Source organism: Alosa pseudoharengus, unplaced genomic scaffold (genome assembly GCF_046254945.1).
Source record: "Alosa pseudoharengus isolate Yale_2024_CS ecotype anadromous, Long Island Sound unplaced genomic scaffold, YU_APseudo_1.1 YU_APseudo_1.1_scf_23, whole genome shotgun sequence".
NCBI classification, from domain to species: domain Eukaryota; kingdom Metazoa; phylum Chordata; class Actinopteri; order Clupeiformes; family Clupeidae; genus Alosa; species Alosa pseudoharengus.
The window spans coordinates 4,287,214-4,294,602 of NW_027468685.1; positions in this window are offsets into that span (position 1 = coordinate 4,287,214).

Consider the following 7,389-nt stretch of genomic DNA (forward strand, 5'->3'; position numbering starts at 1 on the left):
CTTCTCTCTCTCTCTATCTCTCTCTCTCTCTCTTTCCCTCTCCCTCTTTCTCTCTCTCTCTCCTTCTCTTTCTCTCTCTCTCTCTCTCCCTCTGTCTCTCTCTCTCTCTCCTTCTCTCTCTCTCTCCCTCTCTCTGTCTTTTTCTCCCCTCCGCACAACTCACTCACTCGCCCCATGCTCACTGTCTTCCACTCTCTGTTGTCCGATAGCCCCTCACCTCTCGGCCGTCTCCGACTCTCCCTGTGGCTCTGAGAGGGCAGATGAAGCACAGTCTCGTACGTGCTGACTGCAGATCTATTTACAGTACGCCACGATGAGATCTGTATCTGTTGTAATGTCTCGCTTAGCGTCAAATCTTCATAGTCACCAAAATAAGCATATCAAATTATATAGTTAAGGTTGCAGGTGCACAATTAAATCATTCACAGCAGTGAATTGTGAATGTTTATAAAAACCCTTCATCATGAAATATGGTTTCTATGGTGCCAATGGGTCATTCTCGTGAAAGGCAGACGTAGAGAGTTATTCTACATGAAGGGTCCAACGCAACAAAACACTGGAACCTTCGAAGGCATTGCCATATCAATGTTTTGTTGCTACTGTATGTCAGGCTGTTAAAGGTTGTATCAGCGATTTCAGGCCCAAAAAAGGCCCAAACATAAATGATCACATTCCTCTAATCTTTCCTAACGATCCGCTAGCTGCCTGCCCCATAAGCAGGCCGTCAAAAAACTGTGTCTCTGTAGGCAGCCTAGGCTTCGAGATCTGTACACAAAAACAATTGCTATCAACAAGGGTTGGCAACCCACTCAAAGGCAAAACAAAGCGTTTCAACCAATAACGGACGAGATGTGTTTTAATTGCACGGGAGGGAGGGGGAGGGAGTAGCGAGCTAGCTCTCTGTTTTGTTTGAACATCAACAGAAGTGACGTATCCCCGCTATCGATGATACAACCTTTAAGTGCAGTTTGTTTATATTGTTTATAGCCTTGCTCCCCAGTTAGATATCTTAAAAGGCAGCAACTTTACCCGTTTCGAACACACCCAGTGTGTGCAAACCGCTGTTGACTCACTTTAGATTGCTGCATGTCTGTTGTTACATTGACACTCAGCCGTCAAATGCTCAAATGAGTGCAAAAGTACAGTGTAACATGTAAAAATGGTTTAACACCATCACACACTTTACAGTTTGATCTCATCACTGCCCTGTGATGCACACCCATAGAATGGACAGAACCATGGTCTGTGTGAGCCCTTGAGTTGGACCTGCATTAAAGGAAGTGGTTGTCTGCGGGACGCTGGTGAGAGAATGGTGTTTGACACTGAACATTCCACACTAAGAAATAAGTTAAGGACATAAAAATGTTATTTCCCTTCTCAGTATCCGAGCACCATCAAATACCTAGTAAAACAAGTGTGTGTGTGTGTGTGTGTTTGTGTGTGTGTGTGTATGTGTGTGTGTCTGTGTGTGTGTGTGTGTGAGAGTGTGTATGTGTGTGTGTGTGTGTGTGTGTATGTGTGTGTGCGTGTGTATGTTTGTGTGTGTGTGTGTGTGTGTGTGAGTGTGTATGTGTGTGTGTGTGTTTGTGTGTGTGTGTGTGTGTGTGTGTGTGTGAGTGTGTGTGTGTGTGTGTGTGAGAGAGAGAGAGAGTCTGTATGTGTATGTGTGTGTGTTAGAGTGTGTATGTGTATGTGTGTGTGGTGTGTGTGTGTGAGAGTGTATATGCGTGTGTGTGTGTGTGTGTGTATATTTGTGTTTGTGTGTGTGTGTGTGTGTGTGTGTGTGTGTGTGTCTCTGTCTGTGTCTGTGTGTGTGTGTATGTGTGTGTGTGTGTGTGTGTGTGTGTGTGTGTGTGCATTAGTGTGTGTGTGTGTGTGTGTGTGTGTGTGTGTGTGTGTGTGTGTGTGTGTCTGTGTGCATTAGTGTGTGTGTGTGTGTGTGTGTGTGTGTGTGCATTAGTGTGTGTGTGTGTGTGTTTGTGTGCATTAGTGTGTGTGTGTGTGTGTGTGTGTGTGTGTGTGTGTGTGTGAGGTAAGAGACTGACCTGGGGGTGGGAGAACCCAGGCGGAGCTCTGATGTTGTGCGGCGGTGCTCCATGCAGGGATGCTGCTGCCATGGTGACGTAGGCGTTGTGCATGCCCAGTAGGGGGTGCTGCTGAGCCGCATGCTGGAGAGACAGGGGCACCCCTGGGGGGCATGACTGGGGGGGTGCTGGTGGCTGCTGGGGCAACTGCTGCTGTTGGAAGTGGGTGTGCAGGGGGGGGAACTGGGCAAACTGCTGCTGCTGCTGGGGTAACTGCTGATGTTGTTGCTGGGGCAACTGCTGATGTTGTTGCTGGGGTAACTGCTGATGTTGTTGCTGGGGCAACTGCTGATGTTGTTGCTGGGGTAACTGCTGATGTTGTTGCTGCTGCGGGGTGGGTATCTGTTGGGGCACTGGCTGGGTTGGACCGGGCCTCTGGTGGGTGGCAGGGTGGGCTGGGCCGGATGTGGGCCAAGCAGCCTGCTGGGGCTGGGCCTGCATGGGGCTCTGCTGGTGGAGGCTCTGCTGGTGGAGGCTCTGGTGGTGGAGGCTCTGCTGGTGGAGGCTCTGGTGGTGGAGGCTCTGGTGGTGGAGGTTCTGGTGGTGTAGGCTCTGGTGGTAGTGGTGGGGGTGGGGGTGGGGGTTCGGCTGGTGGCGGGCAGGCTGTGAGGGGGGCCGGCGCGGGGGACCCTGGGGACGCTGCAGGGGCGGGAAGTGGCCCATGTGTGGGGTGGACGGGGGCTTTGGCCAGGGGGGGGTCTGTACGCCAGGCTGATGGGTCTGGGGGGGTCGAGCCGCGGGCTGGTCTACCTGCGCGGGCCGTGATGGTGGCATGGGCTGCACCGGCTGCACTGGCCGAGAGGTCCACGCTCTCTGCACACCGGCGGCACACGGCAAGCCGTCCTTTGGTGCCTCTACAGAGGAAGGGACACAAACGTAGGATAGGATGATGTCACTTATAGGAGTTCAGAAGGGAAAAAAAGGGACAGAAACAGCAAGACTATAGAGAGGCAAGCAGAGTGTGGAGAAGTGTTAAATATCCATTTTCCCCCACTACACACACGCATGCGCACACACTCACACACACACGCACGCACGCACACACAAGCAGAGTGTGGAGAAGTGTTAAATATCCATTTTCCCCCACACACACACACACACTCACACACACACACGCACACACGCACGCACGCACACACACACACACACACACACACACACACACATGCACACACACACATTTTTTTTTTTTGACAAGTTAAGTAATGAGACATTTGCATCCCAAAACAACCAGCAGAAATGGAGACAGCAGTGTATTGTAATCATTATTGTAATCAGCAGTGTATTGTAATCATTATTGTAATCAGCAGTGTATTGTAATCATTATTGTAATCATTATTGTAATCAGCAGTGTATTGTAATCATTATTGTAATCAGCAGTGTATTGTAATCATTATTGTAATCAGCAGTGTATTGTAATCATTATTGTAATCATTATTGTAATCAACAGTGTATTGTAATCATTATTGTAATCAGCAGTGTATTGTAATCATTATTGTAATCAGCAGTGTATTGTAATCATTATTGTAATCATTATTGTAATCATTATTGTAATCAGCAGTGTATTGTAATCATTATTGTAATCAGCAGTGTATTGTAATCATTATTGTAATCAGCAGTGTATTGTAATCATTATTGTAATCAACTTTGAGCACAAAGAGCTAAATAATAAGAGTTTAACTGTATCATCGTATCCTTTCGTGGAGTAAAACCGGACGTGCCCTACGTTTTATTGGTCAGCGTGTGTATTTATTGCATGTTACATGTTAGCACACATTAACTCTTGGCTAGCGCCCGTTGCTATGGCTGCTTTTTGCTGTCAGTGGCTTTTGGAAACATCATGAATATCCCGCTCCCAGCACCTGACGTAAGCGATTACTATTTCTAGACCAGCTCAAAGGTGGTGCTGAGTTGTAACCTGTTTCCCTGAGCCAGAGCCAGGTTTATTTGTGTGGAAGAGCAAAGAACCAGTTTGAGAATGAAGAAAGAAGAGGAGGAGAGAGATGGAAGGAACCGAGAAGGAGTTGCAGATGAAGGTAGAGAAGAGAGAGAGAGAGAGAGAGAGAGAGAGAGACCTGAAATACATTATTACATTTACATTCATGTACTTAGCTGACACTTTTATTGAAAGTGACTTAAAAAGAGAACTATTCAAGCTCCATTGCAAAGGATACCGTGGTGTAACAATAGATACTTTTACAAACACCACCAGACCAGCAGTACGATGAGAGAGCAATAGTGTATGTACCAGCCAAAGATTAATAGAAGAGGGAGGAGAGAAGGAGGAGGGAGAGGAGGAGAGGAAGATGAAGAGGAGGAAGAGAGGAAGAGGATGGGGAGGATGAGGAAGAATATCGGGACGAAGGGGGAGGAGGAGAGGAAGAGGAGGAGGAGAACGAGGAGGAGAGGAAGAGGATGGGGAGGATGAGGAAGAGGAATAGGAAGAGGAAGTGTATGTGGAGGAGGAAGAGGGTGGGGAGGAGGAAGAAGAGGAGAGCAGGAGGAAGAGGAGGAGCAATAGGAGGAGGAAGAATGGGGAGGAGAGGAGGAGGAAGAGGAGGAGGGGTTAGTGTAGTGTAGTGTAGTGTAGTGTAGTGTGTAGTGTAGTGTAGTGTCGTGTCGTGTGTAGTGTAGTGTCGTGTAGCGTAGTGTGTAGCGTAGCGTAGCGTAGCGTAGCGTATAGTGTAGCGTAGCGTGTAGTGTCTAGTGTAGTGTAGCGTAGTGTGTAGCGTAGTGTAGTGTAGTGTGTAGCGTAGCGTAGCGTAGCGTAGCGTAGTGTGTAGTGTAGTGTAGTGTAGCGTAGTGTAGTGTGTAGCGTAGCGTAGCGTGTAGTGTAGTGTGTAGCGTAGCGTAGCATAGTGTGTAGCGTAGTGTAGCGTAGCGTAGTGTGTAGTGTAGTGTAGTGTAGTGTGTAGTGTAGTGTAGTGTAGCGTAGCATAGCGTAGCGTGTTGTGTAGTGTAGTGTAGTGTAGTGTAGCCTAGCGTAGCGTAGCGTAGTGTGTAGTGTGTAGTGTAGTGTAGCGTAGCGTAGTGTAGTGTGTAGCGTAGCGTAGTGTGTAGTGTAGTGTAGTGTAGTGTAGTGTAGTGTAGTGTAGTGTGTAGCGTACCGTAGCGTAGTGTGTAGTGTAGTGTAGTGTAGTGTAGTGTAGTGTGTAGCGTAGCGTAGCGTAGTGTATAGTGTAGTGTAGTGTAGTGTAGTGTGTAGTGTAGTGTAGTGTAGTGTAGTGTAGTGTAGTGTAGTGTAGTATGTAGCGTAGCGTAGCGTAGCGTAGCGTAGCGTAGCGTGTAGTGTAGTGTGTAGCGTAGCGTAGCGTAGCGTAGCGTAGTGTGTAGTGTAGTGTAGTGTAGTGTAGTGTAGTGTGTAGCGTAGCGTAGCGTAGCGTAGTGTGTAGTGTAGTGTAGTGTAGTGTAGTGTAGTGTGTAGTGTAGTGTAGTGTAGCGTAGCATAGCGTAGCGTGTTGTGTAGTGTTGTGTAGTGTAGTGTAGTGTAGTGTAGTGTAGTGTAGTGTAGCGTAGTGTAGTGTAGTGTAGTGTAGCGTAGCCTAGCCTAGCGTAGCGTAGCGTGTAGCATAGCGTGTAGCGTAGCGTAGCGTGTAGCGTAGCGTGTAGCGTAGCGTGTAGTGTAGTGTAGTGTAGTGTAGTGTGTAGCGTAGCGTAGCGTAGTGTGTAGTGTAGTGTAGTGTAGTGTAGTGTAGTGTGTAGTGTAGCGTAGCGTAGCGTAGCGTAGCGTGTTGTGTAGCGTAGCGTAGCGTAGCGTAGCGTAGCGTGTTGTGTAGTGTAGTGTAGTGTAGAGTAGTGTAGTGTAGCGTAGCCTAGCGTAGCGTAGCGTAGCGTAGCGTGTAGCGTAGCGTAGTGTGTAGTGTAGCGTAGTGTAGTGTAGTGTAGTGTAGCGTAGTGTAGTGTGTAGTGTAGTGTAGTGTAGTGTAGCGTAGCGTAGTGTGTAGTGTAGTGTAGTGTAGTGTAGCGTAGTGTAGCGTAGTGTGTAGTGTAGTGTCGAGGGCTCCTGCCGTCACCTTTCGCACTGCTGGCAGGAGCTGGACCAGGGCCTCGGGCGGGTGTCTTGGAGGGGGCAGCAGGGTCCTGGGGTGCCCAGTGTGGTGCAGAGGGGGCAGCAGGGTCCTGGGGTGCCCAGTGTGGTGCCTTGGAGGGGGCAGCAGGGTCCTGGGGTGCCCAGTGTGGTGCCTTGGCAGAGGGGGCAGCAGAGTCCTGGGGTGCCCAGTGTGGTGCCTTGGCAGAGGGGGCAGCTGGTCTCCGTGTGCTCGCTCTGCCCGCTCCTGCCCTGGCACCGGCGCCCACACCAGCACCTGCACCAGCCGGCCCTCTCGCCTGCTTCCTGTCTCCTTGGGGCGAGACGGAGAAAAAACAGACAGAGAATAAACACGAGACGCAGAGCCATCGCCAAGCCTTCGTCTCTTTCTCATCTTCTTTTCTATTGGTTTACATTGTAAACTTTACAGGCCAAGAGCCACATGAGAACACTTGTGTTGTGGAGCGCAGACACAAAGGACGGCTCATTTACGACCACATGCTCATCTCTAGTGGTAAAGTACCCCATCTGAATGCACTTGAGTTGCATCCATGTCCTTCAGATCACTAATGGTCTTTAAACTTCACTTCTCCCTGCGCTTGCCAATCAGGGAAAATAACATTTAGACATATTCTACTGCCTTCATTCGATTCTTACTGTTCTGTTTTTATTTTTTTACTCCTTTTTTTATGTTTTTATTTTTATCCTTATATGTTAAGTGAATGTTAAGTGAAAGCGAGCGAAGACTAACCGGAGGCAAATTCCTTGTTTGTGTACGCAAACCTGGCCAATAAATTCTGTTTTGATGATTCTGATTCTGACTCTGATTTACAAGTAACAGGGACAGCAGTTGTCAAAAGTGACTATTTTATGTCTGTGACTGTGACTGTTCTGGGTCCTTGGCGATGTAAGAGAACTAGTGCCCACTGATATGATGCCGCACACACACTGATCTGATGCCACACACACACACACTGGAGTCCTTGCACCGAGACACAGAGAAGAGCAAGCACGGCACGGGAGAGGAGATGAAAGGAGCATGTGACGGAGTCGATGACCCAGCATGTGACGGAGTCGATGACCCAGCAGTGACGGAGTCGATGACCCAGCAGTCTCCTGGCTCTGGCCCTGGGCTCTCAAGATGCAGGGACAAGCAACAACGGCACAAAACCAGTTTTTCATTGGCAAAAAAGAAAAAAGAAAAACAAAACAAAATAAATAAATAAATAACGAAATAAATAAATATATAAATAACCCTTTTCATTTCCCCGAGAAAAT